The sequence below is a fragment of the Rhipicephalus microplus genome, chromosome X (genome assembly GCF_043290135.1).
Source record: "Rhipicephalus microplus isolate Deutch F79 chromosome X, USDA_Rmic, whole genome shotgun sequence".
Classification (NCBI taxonomy): domain Eukaryota; kingdom Metazoa; phylum Arthropoda; class Arachnida; order Ixodida; family Ixodidae; genus Rhipicephalus; species Rhipicephalus microplus.
Window position 1 is genome coordinate 419234355 of NC_134710.1, and position 23562 is coordinate 419257916.

Consider the following 23562-nt stretch of genomic DNA (forward strand, 5'->3'; position numbering starts at 1 on the left):
TGTAGCATAAGGAAATGTTACGGAGTCCATATATTTTCCGTAAGATTTCATACGAAACGTTTCAGTAGGAAGGGGCCTATCGCTGCATACTTTATGTGAATGAGGCTCCTGTTAGTGAAAGCAGGCATTGTTGATTTCGTAACTTGTTAATGCCCAACTGGACCTTCATTTGCACAAGTTGTCTGACTGATATTCAGGCGAACTTTTGTGTAATAAATTATACAGTTGGCAGTCTGTGCTTGCCCCATACTGTTGTTACTGGTGTTTCTTGTTGGTACTTTGCACTGCTCATTACTACTCACCTACACAAACTAGCCTATCTTGCCGCTGTTTTGAACAAGATGCAGCAGGCAAGTGCGATAGTGTTCATAACTCTAAATTCTCGAGCAAAATTTATCGTTTCATATTCAGTTAATTGCATTCATATCAGTACATTATAAAAAATTTTTGATTAAACATGAATCCGTGTTCCTTTACATAATGCTCACAACTTTTATATCAAATTGAATGGTGTGTATAAAAAACATGGGTTATAGCTAAAGTTCATGCTCTTTTCTCGAAGAGCAGACAAAACGCTATTGCATGCTTACTTGCCATGAATTGGACTGTGTTCTAAATACATTGCAATTCTTCACCGGACTGCCAGTACACTTCACATTGGGGGAACATTTAATAACCATGGATTGATTAATTAAGAACGGAAAGAAAGAAGCGGCAGGCCGGGATACTTGATATTGGCATCCGTTTTGCTACCCAGCGCATTATCATGCAAACTTCCTATAGAGTGGTTATGCGTCTTGCATGTGTGTCTGTAAACCAAGAACTTTGGGTAGAACTATATTTATCTTACATATGGTTGCAGGACTGTGGAGGCTGTAGGGCTGCCTAGGAATGGTGAAATCCCTAGACATGTGTTCAACCTTGCTGCATCAGCTCCTTGGTGTTTTCACGGCATCTTTACAAATGTGTTGGGTGAGTAAAACAAGCAGGTTTCAACACAAGGAAAAGTATAATATGGCAGCACTTCTTGTGCGTGCCTTACATCCCAAGTGTGTCAAATATTTATCTTGCACCTTATGGCCTGTAATTTTTAAAGAGACACTTCTTTTTGCTTTATATTTGAGTCTTGATGCTTCGACAGCAATGTATTTGTGCTTGAAAGCAAGTGTTCTTGAACAAATAACTGATCTCAATAATGACAAAACATTCTTCATACTTGGTGCTTAGCATAAGCTAGCACATATCTGTAGCAGATTCAATCATTCATTTTTTGCTGGGATGATAATGGGCAAGTAGCAAAGGCAAGTTCAGATTGGAGTGGTCGGTGACGTCTGTTTAGGCTCTGCCATATTGCTTTGCAGCCAGAGTTACTTGTGGCAACATATACAATGAAGCCACATGACGTGCATTCTAAATGAGATTACCATATCGCATTTCACTGCATCTTAATATGTGCCAAACAAATGCAGATATCATTAGCTTGCCACTATAAAGGGATCCTAAACCAACACAAGGTTGAAATTTAGTCGTGGTGTTGCAGCTGTGTATGAATCTACAATGGATACATAGCCGTGATAATTTGTCTATATGTTGTCGCAATAGTAATGTTACACACATTGTACGATACAAAAGAGGTCCTCGCTTATTTCGCTTTTTTTCGCTATGCTTCTTTCTTGTCTCTTCTTGCCATGTGCTCCTTTTCACTGTACAAGGAGCAAGAGCAGTGGGCATACAAACACGTATTTAAAAAAAATGTTGTAAGGTGAGCACTGAGAAGCTGAACACTTCCAAAAGGCTCAAAGAGGTAAAGGTATTGTTTCTAGCTACTTTTTGGGCACCCATAGCTAGTTGTGCTGCTGCAGTTAAAAAATGAGTTAAATGTTAAAAATTAATTGGAGATGGTTTGGCACTCATAATTGCAGTTACATACAGAACTAGGTTTCAATGCGTAAGCAAAATCTGTTTACTCTAAATCAATCCTAATGATATCTGAAATTCAGGAAATATTCACAGAAAAGCTCAGGAAAAGGCTAAGTGGTTGCCCCTTGAATGTGAAGGAGATACCCTTCTTCTAAAAGGTCAATAGACAGTCTAGTAGTCTCGATATTACATGCACTATAAAATATTCTGGTGTGGTGCTTTTCATGCATGTTATAATGAGAGGGGTTTTTAATAGAACTGTTGTCACTTTGCCCTGCATTGCTGAAATTGTTCACATAGTTGTAATACATGAATCACTTTATGCCTTTTGATTTTATGCAAATGGTTTGCTTACCCTGTCGGTTTAACTTGATTTGGATAAAATCATAAATGCTCTAAAATTTTTTTTACTATACAGCAGGTTTATTTTTAAAATACGCGACAATTGATGTGAACGCTGTTGGTAGCGTGCTTGATTAATCCTTCACTATCACCACTCTAACTACACCTGCTACAGTGCATAGTGTGACAAAAGTAATGGTACTTAACATTACTGGCAGCATACACTTTTATGTCTCAAAATAGGTTAAAAAGCCTTTTAAAAATGTGTGTACGTTTTTTTTCGCTCCAACTAAATATTCTGGTCTACTCAAAGTAGCTTCCACTCTTTTAAGTTCCTCAAACTTTTAGGTGTTCAAAAGAAGTATCAATGCCATATACTTTCTTTGTCAGCCTACTCACCACTCTAATAATGAGAATTACCCGACAACATTACCGAGTAAAATAAAGGGATGTTATAAAAAGTAATGTCAATTCAATTGTCAAAAAACGTTGCCAAGTTACGTTTTTGTTCACTTTTCTTTTCACAATTTTGTTAAAGTTACTTTTGATAACATCCCCTATAGTTTGTTTGGCATCATTTTCTGCTAGTTCTCATTATAATGTGTTCAACAAAGACAACAAACCCTTAAATTTATAGTTCTTTCCTTTACTCATGAATCTGAAACAGTGAATCTCAGTAATCTTAGCGGTGTATGACTTGTTTTTTTTTTGATCAGTTGTGCATGTGTTCAAGTACATGCATTTAGGTGGGAGGGCGAACTATTGCCTCCTCCTTTGACTAGCAGATTTTCTGAGAACTGACAGATGCATAATTCTGCCAAAGAAGTATAGGGATATTGGAAGTAATTGTAACGTAATTGCAATCGTAATGGAATTACCAGTAGACAAAAAAAAGGTGTCGCACACTCGCCATAATGGTAACAGGCAGCGCTGACTGACTCTTCCATGTATAAATGCACATATATACCGTACAAAATGGAAGAGGGATAGCCGCCATGGTAGCTCAGTTGATAGAGCATCGGACATGTTATTCGAAGTTCGCAGGCTCGGTCGCTGTACAGGGCAGGTTATCTTTTTTTCTTCTACTTTTCTTTCTTCATAATTACAACACTTCTATTCTTCTTGAAGATATTCTGGTGTAAAAAAGGTACCTTATATTCTGAAGAGGCAAACAGATTGTGCCAGTGTACGAGTTAGCTCTTTGTAGTAGTTACAAGTAAGATATGTTTTGAAGAATAAATCATTCTGCCACTTGCCTAAAGAATGGCTACAGGACATGGCGCTGGATGCACTTTGTTATTTTTGAATCAAGCGATCTTGTATTCTATATTTATAAATTACATGGGATACACATGACGGTATCACACACTTTAACGCCACAGAGATTATGCAGCGAACAATGTTATAAATGCGAAATGGCATAAGGATAAGGTGAAAACTGCACCCTCAACAAGAATGTACAGAAAGCACAGGGTGCAGGCATCATTCCTTCTGCCCGTGCTTTTCAAGTGCGAGCTGTTTTCACCTCGTTCTGACCAGCTAACTAGATTGAGGTGTGTTGTTATAGTGCAAGAGGATGCTCCACGGGAAACTAGGTTTGTCTCAAAGTCTGTGTGTGTCTTTCAACCTATATGGTTCCCGGTTGAAGAGTTCATGCAGACCAGATCGTGTAAAACAGGACCGTGTAAAGTGGACCGTGTAAATAAAATAAAATGGACCATGTATATAAACAGGATCGTGTAAAATGTCGTTTTCGTGTGCAACTGTAGTTGTGGTTGTGCTGAATGACCTTTCTTTATACACTACATAACAAACTTGCTTCTTTAGAGTCGAGTGCATCTTCGGATCGATTGTAAATGTTTGCATATGCGAGGCCTTAAGTTTTATAAGAAATTCCTCAGTGTGCCACGAGGAAATGTGTGTTCAGCGAAAATTTGTATATCATTATATACAACTCTTAAAGCCTCGTCTACAACTTTACGCAGGTTGACCTTGAGCAGAAAACGAGGAGCGGCAGCAGCCCCCAGAAAAGAGCAAGCACCCTCCAAGTTCCCGAAGCTCTCTTCGACAGGAACAGCAAGGTCACTGTGTGGCATTGAAAACCATTGCAAGGAGTGCCTTATCAGTACACTGTGCTGCTCTTTCATCGCAGAAGACGAAGTTGACCACTCCAGAGGAACTTCACGCTGTGTATTGTGAGTGCTTCAGTGGTTTTGTTTTTGTTCAGCCAGCAGTTAAGAAATCATGTGTCAGATTCAGCCGGGATGGCTAGAGGGAGTCGGGCAGGCATGTTTGGACATTTGTCTAGCCAAGTAGTGCCAATTTTTGCACTGGTCCTGTTGGAGTTACTGCCACAATCACAGAAGCTACGTCACCTCTCTAAATGTACAGATGTGTCGGGGAAGATTAGCTGCATTAGGTTTTTCTATAACTGATAGCTGCCAACATTCTTCATTATACAAGAGTTATGTTCCTCACTTATGGGTGTAAAGCCGTCTACAGAAAAAATGCAACACGTCTACTTCCAGAAGACTCCAAGGCCCTACTTGTAGGTTTTTTCAGCTTGTATTATAAGCACCTCGTTTGGGGTACATGAACATTTTATAAACATGTACAGCGAAAATTTTGGGTGGCTGGTCGTTTTGTCGTTATCTTGTTCTTCGCAGTATTCTTAAGCATGTTGTGCATTACGTTGTCAATCTGGTTCATGTGCATAGAAGACATTACGAAGTTTCAGGCTACAGTATAAAAAGCCTGGAAGCAAGCTATCAATAATTTTATAACAGAGTTGCTTAATCTGATACATGATACATCACTAAACTTTCGTGCGTATTCATCAATGTAAGCTCGTCTTAGTGTTATCCAAAATGAAGATGTGAGTCGACAGATGGAAACATCTAGTGGGGTAATCAGGGTGAACAGTAGAAGTGCTTCAGACAGGCTGGCCAATGTTGCGATAGGAGGACCTATTTTTTAGAAGTCACTTTATCATCCTTGGCGTAGTTTATATGGGGTCAGTAATGACATCATCTTTTGGTATAGGCGTGTGTGCCTGTTGGAAATGTTTGTCTGAAAAAAAACCTATAACGCAGAAGAGTGCAGCCCTTGCTTCTTTTCAAGTTAGGTGTCGCTGATACAAAGTTTTCTCCTATCAGAGGTTGGGGGTAAGGGAAGCAAAAAAAAAGATAAATGATAGAAAAGAAGAAAAAAGAAGAAAGAAAAGGGGAATGCAAAGTAAAAGTAGTGCTACACTGCTCCTACTTTGCATCCCCCTTTTCTTCTTTTTTTTCCTTGTTTTCTTTTTTCACCTTTTTTGTTACATTTGCAATGTCCCATCTAGTGCATGAATCAATGACACATGGCTTTGCTATAGCAAAGATGCCTATGTGGTGTTGGATTGAACAGTGCATTGTACTTCATTTAGTTAATTACAGACTGATCAGTCTTGCAATAAGTGCTTCCTGTCTATCACCACACATGTTCAATTGAAAAGTTTGTGCTTGGCTCTTAGTATGCTGGTATATAGCTTGTGTCTTGGACTACTCAAAATGAATGGTATTTTGCTGGTGTTTATGGTAATGAATTTATCCAACATGAAAATATCTTGCCTTGTGAACTTTGTCGGAACTGCCTTTCTTTTTCTTTCCTATGCAGCCATTGTATGTGAGGGAGGCAGTAACAGAGAGGTGATAGCTTGAGCTTCGAAAGAATAAATGCTGGCAGTGAGGCAATTACGCATCAAACATCCCAGCCATTTTGCCAACCGCCCTAAATGTGTTTTGAAAAAAAAATATTGTGCTCGTTTACTGTATTTTTCTAAAAACAGCAAAATGCTAAAGTATATCGCAGAGAACAAAATATTAGGCCACGTTGGTGCCTTCTGGACTTCCCAGGATGTCGTCTGGGTGTTGTTTGTAAAAAGTAAAGTGTTTCAAAAATACTGCCTCTTCTACACCAAATTCGGTCTTGGTATTAAGTAAAGGTGATTGTGTATAGTGCATGAAGCTCAGTAATATTAGTGCAATTTTTTCGCCACATCAAAAGCAAGGAAGCAGTTCTCTTTATATGGCAAGTTATATGATTACACTTTGTCTTAAAGTAGAAATGAATTTTTGAAGTTTTCTTATGATGGCTGTTTTCTGCATTTGATGTACGACAGCTTCCGTTCCGAAGTTCCCCATGGCTCTCAATAGGAGACTTCAAAAATCATTTTCCTCATTTAAATAGAAATTGTAATGATAACACTTGCCATGTAACAAGAACTGTTTATTTGCTTTCAACTTACATATAAAAGTAATTTTCAATTAGATAAACACACAGCTCAAATTGCATCTCAATGTAGACAAAAACGATTATATAGTGATATTTGTAATCTAGACCTAACATTATTTTTTTTTGTAAAATATGACTTCTGTGCAGTGAGTATTTGTGGCTCAAATATTCATACAAAATGCAGTATTGCCATACAAGAAATGCAAACGATAAACAGTTTGGCTGAATTCTTCAAAGCCTATGTAGCAGAAAAATTGCACTAATGTTACTTGACTTCAAATACTTTAAGAAGCATCTTTACCTAATATGTAGATCAAATATGATATGGCAAGAAAAAGCGGTACTTTGAAATTTTTCTCACAAATAACACCCGCACGACATTCTGCGAAATTCTGAAGGTACCCACGTGACCACTACTCTTTTCTCTTCAAAACATTTCCGCAAATAACTATTTTCAGAAGAGTAAATTACCATCATTTTTAAACTATACATCTGTGATGGTCGCCAGGCAGTATGGTTTGTATGTTTGGTGTGGAATAGCCCAGTGCAAAAAACAACAAATGGCTGAGCATCCTTTGACGCTCGGGCAATTTCGAAAGCATTTGTTTGTTAGCAGCAATTCAGTTAAGCCCTTGTCTTTATGCTTAGGCCCAGAAACAAAACACAAGTAACTAAAGTAGTCCTAAGAGTCATGTAGTCTCACTGTTCCAAGGCTTGTGGAGCCTAATTTAGTGCAAGCTTCACCATTTTTTAAAAATTCAGATTCAACCAACAGGTTTTGGAGGCACAGTGCATTTTCAGCTAACTTGTTTCACACCAGTTACTTAGATAAAAAGCGGAAAGTAGAGGTAAAAATACCATTTTAAAGGCATTGTAGGTAATAACAAAAAGGACTGCTTTCTTTTTTTGTGTGGTGCTTTGCCTGAATGCTGTGCTTTTTGTGGTATAGTTCATTGTCTAGTGAACATAGGCCTTAAAACTAACATTAGCCATATTGAGGTCGATTTCTTGGTTATAGTCATAGTAGCCATATAAATAATTATGACTTCAAACTTGATTGTTCTTCTGAAGATTTTTTCCTTGCATAATGATATTTGAGAGTCTTAGTCAATTTTGTTATAAGAAAACGTGATGTCATAATAGGGTCACTTTTTGTAGAGTCGTTCAGTTCTAACTTACCTTTTACATTCCTAATAGAGCAGTTATTTTCAATATCGGTATTTAAAATGGAATGAGCATGCTGTATGTAGTAAGGTGTAAGCACTTACAGATAGCATATGCACCCAACTTTTCTGTTGGCAGTTTATTTCTGTTATTCTTGATTTATATGTGGGGTTTCACATCCGAAAACCACTATATGATTATGAGAGACGCCGTAGTGGAGGGCACTGGAAACTTCGACCACTTGCGGTTCTTTAACCTACACCCAAATCTGAGCACACGTGCCTACAGCATTTCTGTCTCCATAGGAAATGGAGCCGGGGTTTGATACCGCGACATGCGGGTCAGCAGCCGAATTTCTGTTACTCTTGCTTCCCTATATGTGTGCATTTCGATTATAGTTATCTGGCTTGCACAGATTTTTAATGGCACGTGCCTGGTCCTGCTTGATTTCATGGTGATTTTAACCTTCATAAGTTGCATAGGTTTAACTCTCAAAATTGTTCAAGATGCCAATTTTGTGCACAAACTGTATAGTATAAAGGCAGCAGATGTACATGCACACACTATTAAATGAACATTGAGAGCTTTCACTTGCAGTTCCTAAAGTTTTACTGTGCAGGAAGCGTTTAAATTATAATTTCATAAGGACATAATAATCGATCATCTCTACCATTGAAAATCGTGACAACCTAGTTATTTTCACTGTGATAAGCATGCTGTTTTTTTTTTTGATGTGGCAGAACTAATTTATACACTCATTCCTTCTATTATTCTCATATGCATACCATGAAGGATTGTGTGCCTTAAATTTTCAGTTTCATTCTGTGTGTTATATTTCTTGTGCATGTAAACTATTGTGCTAACATGTGTCTCTGACATTATTTGTGCCAATTATTTTCATTTCCAGGTGCCTATGAAGGTCACATAAGTTCTATCACAGTGACCTTCGAAATTTACAGTGGTGCCGAAGCCTCAAGCAGCATTTCGCCGATCTCCACAAGGCATTCATGAGATAAACACAGCGCCACACTTTCACAGTGCTATGATTATTATTTATGTTTAAAGATTTCGTTCTAAAATTGCTGTTACATTGTGCCACCACCCTGTGGCTTAGGTGGAGCTCGTGAAATTGCGGTGCAGTCACCTCATTTGTGTACGATCAACACTGCAATGTCACTATTCACAGCTGGAGCATACAGACAAATAAAAAACATATTGATTGTAGCAGGGCTGATGTGTATATTAATGCTTCTCTATTGATAATAATAACTTTATAAGTTCTTTAAGTCTTGCATAGAACACTGCAATAATGTGTTGCAAATAACCACCATTTATGATCGCTAGCATGTTAATTTAGTAGTTTTGTAATGTATTTTATTTAAAAGGAAATTTTGCTTCCGCATCACGACAATTAGTAAGATGCCGATGATTCAATCCCTCATCATGCACATTTAGGAAATATTGTGATTTGTACACAGTATTGCATGTACTCAAGATGTGGACGTCTATTCAATTTACACAATATATTGCTTTGCACTAGATTCAGATGTAACATGCACACATTTCAGTAATTTCCGCAAGATACGTCTTTCCATAAGATGCGGAGTCCGCATCATACGTCTTATGCAGAGCCCGCATCATACGTCTTCCATACTCCAATAATTCCGTATGTGAGGTCACCGCATCTTACGGAACGTTTCAGTAGAGACCCACCCTGAATTTCACCTAAACCGCCGGAAACAAGGAGTCATCGAGCTACAGCGCACCTATGGCCAAGCAGTAGGAGTTTATTCTGTGGACGACGACGCCTACACCATTAAACATTGCTATAACCTTGCTGTCATGGGCTGAGAGCTAGATCGTTTCTAAGAGCAATACTCATGGAGTTTTGGTTTTCATGTTGCTTTCTTTAAAACTTGTCTGATTATTCACGTTGATTCTTGCATCAAGGCTCAGTAAGGTTAACAGCCTATTTAGCTCTAGTAAGACCTACATAAGAATATGCAAGTATCATATGGGACCCTTATCAGAAAGGACTAATCAATTAAGTTGAGCGAGTTGCTGACCAGCAGGTAGTGGGATCAAATCCCGGCTGTGGTGGCTGCATTTTCGATGCAGGCGAAAACTTTGTAGGTCCATGTGCTCAGCTTTGGGTGCATGGTAAAAAACCCCAGGTGGTCAAAATTTCCGGAGTCCTATACTACCGCGTCTCTCACAATCATATGTTGGTTTTGGGACGTATACAAAATGCTACATATCAATCAATAAAGTTGAGCCAGTACAAAGAAAAGCGGCTAGGTTTATTCTTTCAAGATACTCTCGAACTAATTCTGTGACAGAAATCTTGCAACAACTAAACTTACCCACCATTTTGGAGCACCGTCGTGCATGTAGCCAGGCAAAAACTCTTGTTTTTGCTTTCTCAAAATAAATTTAACGTTGATGTGGCGCAGTACCTCGTTCCGCGCCCTGTTCAGAACGTACGAAGTGACTAACACAGCAACGTTCACATCCGCAAATCTCGTATGAACACATACGCATACTCTTATTTTCCTAGAACCACAAAAACTGTACGGAATTGTGAAACGTTAAAAAATTCGGACTCAAGACTATAGAAAATTTTTTAAATAAAACTTTGTGAATGCTAGCTTTTTTTGAAATTTCATTGAATATACCGAATCACACAAATTTCGTGTGGCATGTATTGTGGTGGTTAATGTTTTGTGATGAATGATGTACGGATAATGCAGGTGGTGGAGTAAAATATTGTGATTTGAAAATGCTTGTGTTTTTTTTGCATATGCATTGCTTTTTTATGCTTGACATGATAGTTATTATGTCAGAATTTCTTCACTGTCTATAGGTAATAACATATTGGGGTTTTTAGATTTTTTGTGTGAGATTTTTCTTGCTATTTCATGTAAACAATGATTAGATTTATGCCCCATCCTTGTAACGGCTCAATCGACCAGCAGTACCTGTAAATAAATAAATAAAATAAATAGATAAACTTTTTACAACCTTCTGACTTTTTACTGAGTGGTTGAAATGCTCGTGTTGACAATGAATATGCTTGTGAATATTGTGTACCTTTTTTACGGCTTGCTCGATGCGATGGTGCTTTTTCTACATAGAAATGTTATTTCAGAAAAAGCTCAATACACTGCAGTTTGTATAAGTACTAAACGTTATGCATTGATTCCCAATAGAGTGATAATGGATTACCTAAAAACTCCTGTTTAGTTTGTTTATAATGGTTGTTTAGTAGTGCTGTCTGAATAAACACTATTCATTTGTTAAATGGGCGTGCATTTTTTTTTACCAAAAAGAACTGCCAAAAGATCAATGTATATGCAATAGCCGTGACCGCAGCCTGTTTGACCTTAAAAAAAGCAGCTGATTAAAGCACTCCCAAATAACAGTAGAAGAAACACCCGACTTTCGCACAAGAATGCTCAAACCAAAACTTACACCACTGTGGCGTGATGGCGAGGCCGGAAAAGGAACCTTGACACAGTTTAATGCTGGCCGCTAGGAGTGCAAGCAGTCATGTGGGCCGCATGGTTCAATGAGAGTGTCCGCTCTACGTTTACTATGTTACTCTAAGACTTCGCCGCTAAAAAGTGCTGAATGACGTGCCCTTGGTGTGTTCAACGTTCAGTGAGAGCGCTGGAAGCAATGTTACGCTGGAAGGCCCTCCCAAGTTACTCCCAACAGTGGCGTTGACAGAGGCTTGGGCGTGCACTTAGTATGTGCGTATATATGTGCACTCGTGCAAAAAAATGCAAGAACGGCATGGTTAAAACAAAAACACTTTTCGTCAAAGAAAAAAAAACGCACACGCCAGGCATGCGTGGAAGGCACAGCACAGTCAGAGTGAAGGCTACAACAGCGGCCTCTCAGAGCCTTTTCAAAACACTCACTGGGTAACTGCTGCTAGCACACTTGCTGGGTACCTACTACGGCATTATTAATAATAATTTCTGGGTTGTATGCCGGCGATCGCTATGCTTTCCTTCGTCATTCTTCAGAGAAGCGTGGTAACCGTTAAACACTTGTAAGGCATTTTTGGCCAATTGCCCATGCAGCAGCTGCCGACGATAAGGAATTATGCTTCAAGTGGGTATGTGCCACAGGTAATAGGTGATCAAGAACAAGATTTTTTAATGGGTTGGAGCATTGGATGACCCACTTGTTACGCTATTCACACTACGTGACGCCTGGTTGTTCTTTCGCTGTTCTAAAATGGTTTACTACTCATATTAACGCGATTCCTTCCCGACCTCAAGCCTGCCTAAGGCAAGTTTGCGAACAAGACCCACGTACCTGCGTGGCTCAGTGGTAGAATATTGGGCTTGCACTCAGCGGACCCGGATTCAAGCCTTCCTGTGTCCTTGGTACTGTGTTTCTATTTTGTGCGATAGTGGCTACCGGCACCGGCGGCCGCGGTGGAGGACAATTACGGTGCCACGTGTGATCCGATTTGGAATCTCATATTAGCTTTCGGTGTAAAAAATCTTTGCCAAAGGGGCAAGTGACCCCTTTCATTCCAGGCGACCTCGAAAGATCCGAATGGACACGAGATTCGCAATGCTTGCATAAATGAAGATGTAGATGTTACTCACAACGACTCCCCTGTTATCAACGCTATTGAATTGAAGCATTGGTCTATATCTCAGCCATTGTTATTGCTGTTTTATAACTCCGCAATTTAATCAATAAGGTACAAATCTGACCTGGCCCATAGCCAAGAAGGAAAGCCCTACCCCCTCCTCCCTTCATCATCATGATCGGCCGTAATTAAACCATGCCAACAGATGTCCCACCCGCTCTCCCAGGTCGGAGTCGACGACGCACTGCGACAAATCACTGCCGCAGTGGCCCTGTTCGGCAGCTTCAGGCTTGGCATCGGGCCCAGTGTAAACGAAGTTGGCCTCGCGAAAACAGTTTCACGTGCATGTAGCTGTCGATGCCGCCCACAAAATATTCACCATCTTCCCAGCTGAATACTGGGACGCCCGAAGCGGCAAATTTGCTTACAGGTGGTCAAAAGCTAGGAGCAAGCGCTCCGCAACGCGGCACTTAACGCGGCACCTAACGCGCGCATTACACTCAAGCCAAGCAGTGACACTTTCGACGTTTTTTTTGAAGGGGTTGTGATCAAGAGAGGGGTGCAGATTTGCCAGAGAAGGGCAAGGAGTTGCGGTAAAGAGAGGGGAGAACGCGGTGGGAGGGTGACCTTGAAAACCAAAACACAGGGGAAGGAGGTAGGTTGGGTAGCTTGCTTGAAAGGTCTGCCAAACTCGCATGTAAAAAAACTTGAAAGAGTGCCTGCACGCGCAGAAGTGAAAGCACAGCCGCCTGGATCGTTGCGCGCGGAAGTGTTCGAAGAATTAGCGGCCGTGGTCGAAAAATCGTTTTGTTGCGCCGGCAGGTTTGCGTGGCCTCACGAACTTTGATATTTCACGATTCATTCTGCGCAAATTAACAGCCATTTTTGCGCTTCCGCACGCACGCGGAAGGCATGCTGAGCCGAGAGCTAAGTGAGCGAGAACAAGTCCTAAACACGAAACGAATCGCACATGATCAGAGTCGGTGGGGTAGCGTACACGCGGGCATTTGACGCAGACTGTCGGTGGCGACGATGTTGGCAAAGGGTCTTGTCACTGCAGGCCAGCGATGCCAACGACACTACCAGAGATCAAAAACAGGGTAGATGGCCGACCGGTCTTCCAAGGATCGGTGGCAGTGTTAAAACGCAGGCCTCGTCTGGCGGTGTGGGGTGCTCAGAGTAGCAGGGGGACAAAGGATGGAGGGGTGCCTAACAAAAAGCAGTCGGGGCATGGAGGAGTGAAAGCAGCTTTCCTTTCTCCATGGGTCGGGAAGAGCGGCAACTAGAGGGTCACGGAGGCAGAGTCGGCGTTTAACAATAAGAATGTATGGGCACCATGCCGATGCCTGATTGGTGGTCAAAAGTGGTTTCCCAGGAAGTTGGCAGACCCCTGACTCTGTTCACTATAACCGATCAGCGGCACTCGAAGTCGTTCGTTGTAAGTGCGATTTTGTGCCATTAAACCAATGTATATTTTCACGGTCATGTGTATATTGTTTGTTTTAAGCTAAAGTTCGTTTTAAGTGGAGCCGTTACATGTGGGCTTGACTGTATAATCATCAGCTACACTAACATCACTGGTCTCAAGCAATGTCTTTTCTGAAGCACCCCACTCAGTAACGACGGAACATTACAGTGGGAAAAAAAATTTATATTTTCTAATCGCCATCCACTTTTCAGTCACACTGGCAGTCAGTACAGATTAGGCTTGTGTGAATAGTGAACTTAAGGTTCGAAGCGAAGAGAAATTTCCGATGAATAATTTCAAACCAAATTGAAATACAGTAGAACCTTTATGATACGATTACGGTTGTTGCAATTTCGTGATGATGTGCATTTTAAGGTTGTTTTAGAAGGACTACATTATATAAAATACGCCGTGAATGGATGTTATACAGTCAGTTTTCCCAGCCACCTCGAAATATACGAATGTGCGATCGACCACTGCACGCACGTGACGCAACGCGGCTTGTCTGTGGGAGGAAGGCCCGTTCACTTTTGGCCTTGAAGGAAGTGAATGTGGCAAAAGTCGCAAGAATTTTCCTTACTTTAGTAGCTGGAAAAACACGCCGCGAGAAAAATCGACCCGAGACAGATTTTCCCGCCACGCGACACCAAGTCGTCTTTTTGCTTGACGGCTTTGGTTACACCGGCTGCTGTAACTCTCAAACATCGTCATGTAAACTATAGCAAACTCTATGATGTAAACAACCAGCCGCTAATTTAACATGGCGGCAAAGGCGTCAGCAGTGAATTGCTTCGGCGTTATCGCAAACTACTCGTGCCGCAGGTCAAAGCTCACTACCTTGACAAGGACGGGTTCATCGAGAGTCTGGCTTGGATTACGATCGCTGAGAACACCAGAAGTAGATGGTGCTGCAACAAGCAAGTTAGCATGCCCTAACATGTCTTTTTTTTTTATTCACTGCCGGCTGAATCTGTCACCGCTACTGCGTCCACTTACGTCGTTTCTGCTGGTGTGCCTTCCAAAACAACGTTTGTAAAGGGGTAAACTGTTTCCTATTAGTGCTTTGCCTGCATAACTAAAACTCTGTACGAACAGAAATCCTTAGAAAACGGGCAAAATGGAATGAATTTTCAAGTAGTGGTGGCATAAGTACGAGGGGAATAACTAGCGTGAACGTTTTGAACGGGCCCGGATGTAGTTTTCCGACCGCTCTGGCGTTTTTCGCTTGAATTCTCTAGCGTGAATTCTCCAGGAATAATTTTTCTTCGCGGCGCAGTTTTCCAGCTGCTTCAACGACGAAGAGAGGGCATTTCCAATGAGTTTCGTCACTTTCACTCCTTTTGATATCACATGTGAATGCGAAGAGAGGGCATTTCCAATGAGTTTCGTCACTTTCACTCCTTTTGATATCACGTGTGAATGCGTCATGCTAGCAGCATGATTGAAGAAACCGGGGCACTTTATTGAGAGATTGGGAAAGCAGGAAAGTGCAAAAGAAAATCAAAGGCATTTTTTTTAAAAAGAGGGAGTTGCCAATAAAGTTCTTGTTCATCTTCAATATCAGCTTTAATTTGTTTTTGGTACGTAAAATTTCTGGATGGTATGAATGTTTTGCGTGCACCCTTCAAATTCGTATCATCGAGGTTCTACTGTAGTATATTATCACGTATTATAACGAATATTGGCATACTTGTCTTGACACAACAAACCTGCACAGTAAGAAGCAACTGAGTTTTATAAAAGAGCTTGCCTAAGGAAGGGTGGAGACGAGCAATTTCTTCTGCAGTGATGAAACCTCGCTCTTGAGTTGATCAATTTGGATGTTCTTTTCTTCAACAGCTTTTGTCAACTGAGTCTCTTCTATGGCCTGCAAGTATAATTAAGTGAAGCACTGTTCTCCTGGGAAGGAAAAGATGATTGTACACAACCTACACATAGACACGGAATATAGGGACAAGCGCAACACGGTTGTGCTCATCCCTGTACTCTTTTGCTATGTGTACTCTGTGCGCTGCCGTCTCTTTCTTCGAAGTATGGACCAACTAGCCTAGCAGCACGTTTTGTTGAATTCTTCTTTTTACTGTACAAAAGAAGAGAACATTTAGAGCACAGCCTGGGGTGTTCAGGCATGGACTGCTGCACATGGAACAGCCTTGCACATCACTTGCAACAGTAACATGTAGTGCCTTGTTACAATTACCTAAAATATGGAAGAAATTTGGACTGGATGCATCTGCCTTGCTACACCAGGGAGACAGGATCTCAAATACGTATTGCGGTCTTAAAGAAATGCTTTAACGACTTAGTTTCAGGGAAGATATATTTGCACACATATACAGTATTCTCCCTTGAACCAGTATATTCGACATAAATATTGCCAGCATTTATGTAACAGTGTTTAAGCTGCACTTAGAAGAACTTGTTGGTGGGTGAGTAGGTGCATATTACCAAGGAAAAGGCAGAACTGCGCTACACAGTGTAGTGCAGTTATCTTTTTTATGATACAGTTAAAGCTGCTTAAAGGGAACATCCATATAATGAATTTCTCGATATTAGGACGTTTTTCTATTCTCCCACATTGCTCCATGTAATTTGCAACCTCTGTGTAACAAAGTAACAGCTAGAGAAAACCTTGATATAACGAATTTTTTCCACGGACAATTTAGGAACTGAGCTCTGCATTTTGTTACGAGCATGCTTCTTTCGCGGCTGCCCCGTCGCTGACGAAGCGCGAAGCGACACAGGGCGCACGACGCACCAGGGAGAGCAAGCGCTCGTTATTGCACGCGGGTGAGCGCGAGGCGGGCTGGCCTGCCGTTCTCGTCGCCGCGGGCGCATGCGCGAGTGTGCCTCCCACCCACTCCCAACAAAAACAAAAAAAAACTACTTTTGCGGGTTGGCAGTGCCCCGCTTTAGTTAGCGTCATATATGTGGGGCCGCGCTGCATATGGGGGTGATTTATAGAATAGTTTTCTCGGCATTCGTGTCGTTCGTTCTTCGTTTTCGACGCCGTGCATGTGTGCATAGTTTTATTGCGCGTGCAAGGTGTGGCCCCTGGCGACGTTCAGCTTTGCTGTTTTTTTTATTACCATAGCATTCATGTGGAAAGTCCCGGCTGTTTATTGCCGTCGCCACCGTCATTCCCCGTAGAAGTACGTATCCAATATGAAAACTCAAGCAAAAAAAAAAAAGTCGCCCGTGCTTGGCACCCAGCCCGTCACGATTCGCTGACGCACGCTTATCTCCCCCGCATACTTTGCCCCGCAGAGGGAAGGGGGTGGCCACGTTAGATGCCTGTGCACGCACGCTTATTTTCGGAGGGGAAAATAGCACCTTCGACTTTTACTGGAACGATTAGGTTTAGTTGCCAGGTGCACAAAGATTACTTCGCTCGCTGGACAGGCACCATTTGCGAAAAGAGTGCGATTTTCTAACTTGGTGAAGTAACAGCTGGGGCACTTGTTAGTTTTTACTCATATCTGTACCAATGATTGTGTTTCAAGCCTCGTTTTTGTTTAAACGGCGCATTAAGTGTCGAGTGGTAAAAGTTGTTAGTTTGCTCTCGTCCCGTGAATTGTTTTCTGCGTCATTTGTGCGTGATAGCACGTTGTACCATTCAATCTGCTTTCCGTTCTTAGCATTATATTCAAAGTTGTAAAGGAAAACTACCGATTGGCGAAGAAACCAGACCAAACGCCCTTTCTCGTTTTCAACTTCTTCTTCTTCTTTTGCAGTTCTATCCTGCACACGTTTATTCCTTTTCTTTTCCAACATACTCCCGCCCCCCAGTAGCGTCGCTCAATTCCAGTCTGTACAATTTCTGAACTGGTTTTTTGAAAAACTTCCCGTCTTGAGCTTTCACTCAACAAGGATAGACTGTTTGGGGAGAGCGTGTGCAAGCTGCAGTTGTTCGACGTCCTTCGCGAATACTTCCAGCTGAACATATCGGACCCGAAACATTTCAGACTTGCTTACCTCCCGTGCCAAAATTGTTTCGCTGAGCAAAGCTTGAAGTCCACGGCATCGATTCACAAAGTGAAAGACCCAGGCGGTGACGCGCAGGAGCTTCTGTGGGTCTTTATGCTTCCTTATATCGATCACCAGGTGTAAGTTTCTGGACGACACTTGAAGAAATACATGTTGCGTCTCAATCTCTGCCTCTTCGTTTATCAAATTGTACTGGTTAGGTTCTGGAGGCCAGCCTGATTTTCGCTGGGACTACCATTCAGGTCCTTACCACCAATAGCGACATGCACGACATGCATGTTTGGCAGCCAGCGTAAAGAGGGCGAAAAACCTGGAGTTAGAAGTTTTCTTTACGGTGAAATCGCACAAGGAAGACATGCCTTTCCGGGCCATAGTCTCGGAAAAAGGTAGCTGGCAGTTAGATATTTCACGTTTTCTGCAAAAGAACCTAGCTTGCCTGAATATTGTTGACCCTTTCCGCATACCGAATTCGGATTCTGTGTGCGAGTACCTCAAAAATAACTCGATGAGCCTACGTAGTGCCTTCAGTGTTGACGTGGAAAATTTATATTATTTCCTTCCGCATTGCCAGGTTATGAAATGCGTAAAAGCCTGCATTGTGTTTGACAACGATGAAAAATCTTTCATCGATGGTTGTGGTATTTCTTTAGAATCATTTCTTGAACTTTTGTCATTTTACCTTGAAAGTACCTTTGTGTCGTGGCGGGGGGATCTTTATGTACAAAAGTCTGGTGTCTGCATAGGGTCCACCGTGGCCCCTATTATTAGTGACATTATTTTAGGCTACATTGACAGGCAGCTGGAAGGTCACCTTAGTAAATGCTGCAGTGCTGTTTTTCGTTACGTCGATGATTTTGTAATTTTTTCCCACAATGAAATTCACCATAAGGACATTGACCACATTCTTTAATTGTTCAGTCAGCATGGTATAGGCCTCACCTTCACCCACGAAGTCAGTAAGGATTACGAGCTACAGTTTCTTGACCTAAAGCTAACTTTTGGTAAAGATCATTTGTGTTGGAAATATGAGCCAAGACAATTTTAAATGCGTCGCTCAGGAACTCCTGTGTGCACGTGTCGAATACTGCTTTTAATAACCAGGTAAAACGCTTAGTAGATGCTGGGTATCCCGACAAGGTGATTTCGTCTGTGTGTGAGTCTATGGTTCGGAGCGTTAAGCTCGTGAAACGCAGAGGAGCTCAAGAAAATTCTGATGGAAAAAGAAAAAGAGCAGTTTTTCCTTATGTACACAAATTGGCGCATGGGTTGAAAAATGTAGGCTCAAGGTATGGTGTCGACGTTCTTTTTTCCGCCAAACATAAGGTAGGTCGCATTTGCCCGATGGTTGATAATGCGCTGAGGAACAAACAGGCCAAAGGGAAATGCGCCGTGAATCATAAAAACAAGTACATCGCATGCGTAAAGAAAGCTGTGTATTTAATTCCATTATCGTGTGGCAGGGAGTACGTGGGACAAACAAAACGATGTGTGAATGTTCGTTTAAGAGAGCATGAGTTATCTCTTCAAGGGATCGCGCGACTTCATCTGCCGGAACATTGCAGGTCATGCGGTTGGCGTCCCATTTTTGAGAGAACCACCATCATCTTCAAACATCCTAACCAGATAACTAGAGAAATCGCTGAGGCATATCATATAAAGATTAGGGGTAGCAAGTGCGTTAGTGAACCATCGTCACACTGCATGAAAAAGAATTAAGTTATTTAGGCCAAGCTTGTTTATTGCCATGAGTGTGATAACGCTACCTCGGTGCACCTCGTATTCTGCGCATGTTGTGGTGTAGGCTGCCGGGACCTATATATATTGCCAATATTTTTTTCACGCCGTTTTTTCCAATAAACAATAGTTGTGAGTCAGCGCCGTCTTTTCTTTCTGTTCTACTCCTTCCCTGTCCTGTATTTTTTCTGGTGTTGCGCTGTAAGAAAGTTCACAATGGATCCTAACCAACTGGCCCGACTTACCGTCTTACTGCGACATGCAGGTAGAGTCCTTATCGGTATACCTCTACTCAGTACATCCACCGTGTTGTCTTCGCCAGGGCAGTAGCGCCATAACGCTGTTTCGGTAACTTGCGTTATTTCAGTCACTCTGTGCTCTACAAACTGACTCCACTTGCTATGGTTTCCGCGGATCCAGCTCAGTGTGACCATGGAGTCAGTCCACATGACGCAATGGAAATGCTTGAAATCCCACGAGGAGCAAATGTATTTTAGCAATCTGGCTCCCACTACCGTGGCCATAAGCTCGAGATTTGAAAGAGTTAATGTCTTAATAGGTGCCACTCTTGACTTCGCTACTATCAGAGAAGTAGCGGAGTTTCCACCTTCATCAAATGCTCTCAAATAGGCACATGCTCCATAAGCCTTCAGGCTGGCGTCGACGAATATATGCAGTTCAGCCTCTATAAGTGCTCCATGCAGTCCGTCTCTCACGAAACGCGGAATCTTTATGTGGCCGAGCTGTATTACTTCTGCACACCAGGCTGCCCACTGCGTCTTGATCTCTGCGGGCAGTTCTTTATCCCAGAAATGGCCTAAAACCCAAAGCAGTTGAAACAAAAGCTTTGCAGTGATGGGTAATGGCGATAGAATGCCAACTGGGTCATAAATTGGAGAAGCAACCTTTAGTAGGGTACGTTTCGTGTCGAGCTGGCCAGCCACTAAATACTGGGCCACCGACTTGGAAGAAAATTTGAAGTAATCATTTTCTATATCCCATCGCATCCCCAAGACTGCACCTGCTTCTCCGGATGCTCCTTCTACTTGCTCCTCCTGGTTGTCAAAAATGTTCTGCAGCTGATGGTCATTGGTCTTCCACTTTCTGAGCTTCATGCCCGCATCTTTCATGATTTCTTTCGACTGCTCATAGATGCGCCGACGTTAATGGAATGTCTCCGCACCCACCAATAAATTGTCGACATAAAATCCCTTCTTTAATGTAGAAGCGAGCTCTTTATTTTTACTTGCGTTATCTGAATGGCAGTAAATAGTTGCCATGAGCAAGAAAGGGCTTGACATTGATCCAAACAATACCCGTGTATTATGATGGTTAAGGGACGTTCGTCACTATGTTTGTTGATAGCGGACGAGAAAGGATTAACATGAACTTTTTATTTCATGGCATGGGTGGAACGGCTGACGGCGCACGGATACGCTACCGTGTGCAGCGCCGTTGAGTCAGACGTCACGGCCAACCCAGCAGTCAGGGTCGCAACTCCGGAGGTCCAGGATCGGGCCACGGTCCACGAGGACCACACCCGGTAGGCCTCGCCCACGAACCTGTCCCGGCCACTGCACCCAGGCAGGAGCCGTTCAGCAGGCCCCGTCCTTGGACCTTGTACAGGCTGACGGACTCGACCCCGAACAGACACACCGGTGCTCGACCTGACCAACACGTACGGGAACCATGTCCGGCCCAGGAACGTTGCCAGGAACTCGTCCTCTCGAGCGGCGCACCGCTTCTTCTGCCTTCGTGGCCTCCACCCTCGAGCTCTGTTTTCCGCACGTTCCTTCTTGGACAGGGCACCGCCAGGTACCCTCGGGTGCACACTGCAGCTCATGAGCTCGCGGCCCGCGTCCGAGTCTAGCGCGTCGCTCGGTATGGCCCGGCACTGCTCAGCGATTCTCGATTCAGCCACAACTCCCCTGGGATCTGGATCCTCGGCCACCCTGGACATTGCACGGCTCCGTGGTCCGTGCACACACCCGCGTCTCGCCCGGCAGAACGTTTCGCTTTTCTCTTGCCGATGTGCGACGCTCTGGTGACACCGGCGCTTGATGGCATGAGTGCGACTGCGGAGCAGTCAACCCGCATCGGAGACGCGATGCTCCAAGCGGAGAATGGCCAGCCCGTCCAGCGAAGAGCGTGCGCCGAGACGCGATGCTCGACGCAACCATGACCATTAGCCAGGCCACTTTCATCGCTGTGTTGAACGGCGGACCGCGGAGACGCCTCGCCGAGATCCGCGATGCCCTCGGCAAGGAAGAGAACAGCAGGCCAGGCCGCGCCTCGAGATGCCGTACTCGGGCCGGCAATGCCGCCCCAGCTGGTGGTTGGACGGCAGCAGCGTGGACGGCCGCGTTCCCTGGCCGGAACCTGGCTCGCCTGCGTCCGACGCTTCAGCCCGCTGTCTCCCGTCTGCCGCTCCTTCGGCTCGTCCCCAGCCACAAAGCCCACTGCCACGCATCGTCGCCCGTGGCCCAATCGTGGCACGCCACCTCTATGGGCCACCACAGGTCATCAGCTGATTCGCTGACACTCACGCGCACATTACACGCGCCTTGCCCCGCACTTCCGTCGTTGTCGTTTTCTTCACTTATCACACCGTGTCATGCGCCATTTGACGAGCTTACGGTGTTGGCTTACGGACATAGAGTCTAATAGAGTTTTAATTTGTAAGACTGCCTTTTCGATGTCGGAATTGATGGTGACAGGGTATCACCGAAAGCGAAGAAGGACTTGCAGAAATTCTGGATTAAGGTTCACTCCTTTATCCAAGCAGTCGTTAAGGGATGGTACACCTTGTGTGTGTGACGATGCGTCCAACACTACACGCAGTTTGGTAGTTAACGATTCCTCTCTTATTACTTCCCGATGTGGCATATAATATAGTATGTTATTTTGATCCCGAGGAGTATCCTTAGGCACCACTTCCGCGTGACCCAACTCCAGATATTGCCGGATTACTCTGTCATATCGCTGCAACATTCCTTTCATCGTTGATAGCCTTCGCGTTAATCTTTGTAGACGTGATAGCGGAATTTCCCGGTTGTTCCCTAGAAGCGGTTTCTTATCTTCCTTCAAAGGCAACGCCACAGCGTATGTGTCGCTTTTCTTGCTAATGGTTTCATGTAATCGTGCAACGGACTCATGGGAGGAAGTTTTCGTTGAATCTGCGATGCCCATTGCTTCTGGTTGCCAAAAACATTGCAAGGTCTGCGAGGTTGATTCGTCATCACCAATTGCTTGCACTTTCAGAATGCAGACCATTTGGCTAGAGCTGCAGTCAAGAAAGGCTTTTTGGTGACTGGGTCCTTGTAGCGTCCATCCAAAAGCTGTATTCATTGCTACCAGTCCTGGAACTTCTGCACTTTTGACGATGCGTCCCGAGATGATTTGCCAGAGGAGGTCAGCACCGATCAACAAGCTGAGGCTATTTGCCGTTTCCGCATCAAACTTCTTTTCGTCCGCAATGACCTTGCCTTCAAGACGCAGGTTGTGAAAGAAATGGCTGTCAGCTTTCGGGGAAGCAATATCGTGGCAGATAACTGGAACAACGATTGCGCGCAGCGTGCAGGTGTCAGAACTATGTTGGCTACGCAGAGGAACTTCTACCACTTGCCGTTTTTCCACAGTACTTGGTGATGAACAGCCAAACGTATTCAGCGCAATTCGAGTTTCTTCCAGCACCTGTAGGTGTAATGTATTGGCGAGATCTTCCGTCACGAAGGATCGCTGGCTCCCTCCATCGAGAATCCCTCGGAAATACCTTGTTGTGCCGTTTTTGATGACAAAGGCGCCAAACGTTTGTAGATATATTTCACCGTGATTTGTTGTGCCCCCACTCAGTGAATCTTTCTCACACAGCATAACTGATTGTGACGACACCATTTCTACTGTGCTGCCGGAGGAGTCAACTGGACGAGAAGGTGTCGCTGCTTGGTTCGATGTATAGTGCGGGTCGCACATACTTGACGAATGCCTCCCGTGGCAACTCGAGCAGATGAGTTTGACGCGACAAGAACGTGCCTGATGTCCTCGGGACATGCATCGATAGCAT

General features: G+C 43.3%; 1 long non-coding RNA gene across 2 annotated transcripts; it reads left to right on the plus strand.

Moving 5' to 3' along the window:
- Positions 1-871: 871 nt before the first annotated feature.
- On the plus strand, positions 872-8927 carry LOC142776518 (uncharacterized). Of its 2 annotated transcripts, XR_012887601.1 has the most exons (3): positions 872-972; positions 4248-4457; positions 8606-8927. It is a non-coding gene; the product is annotated as an uncharacterized LOC142776518 (long non-coding RNA). The 2 variants fall into 2 exon arrangements; XR_012887600.1 differs by lacking the exon at positions 872-972 and having other exon boundaries at positions 4076-4457.
- Positions 8928-23562: the final 14635 nt, after the last annotated feature.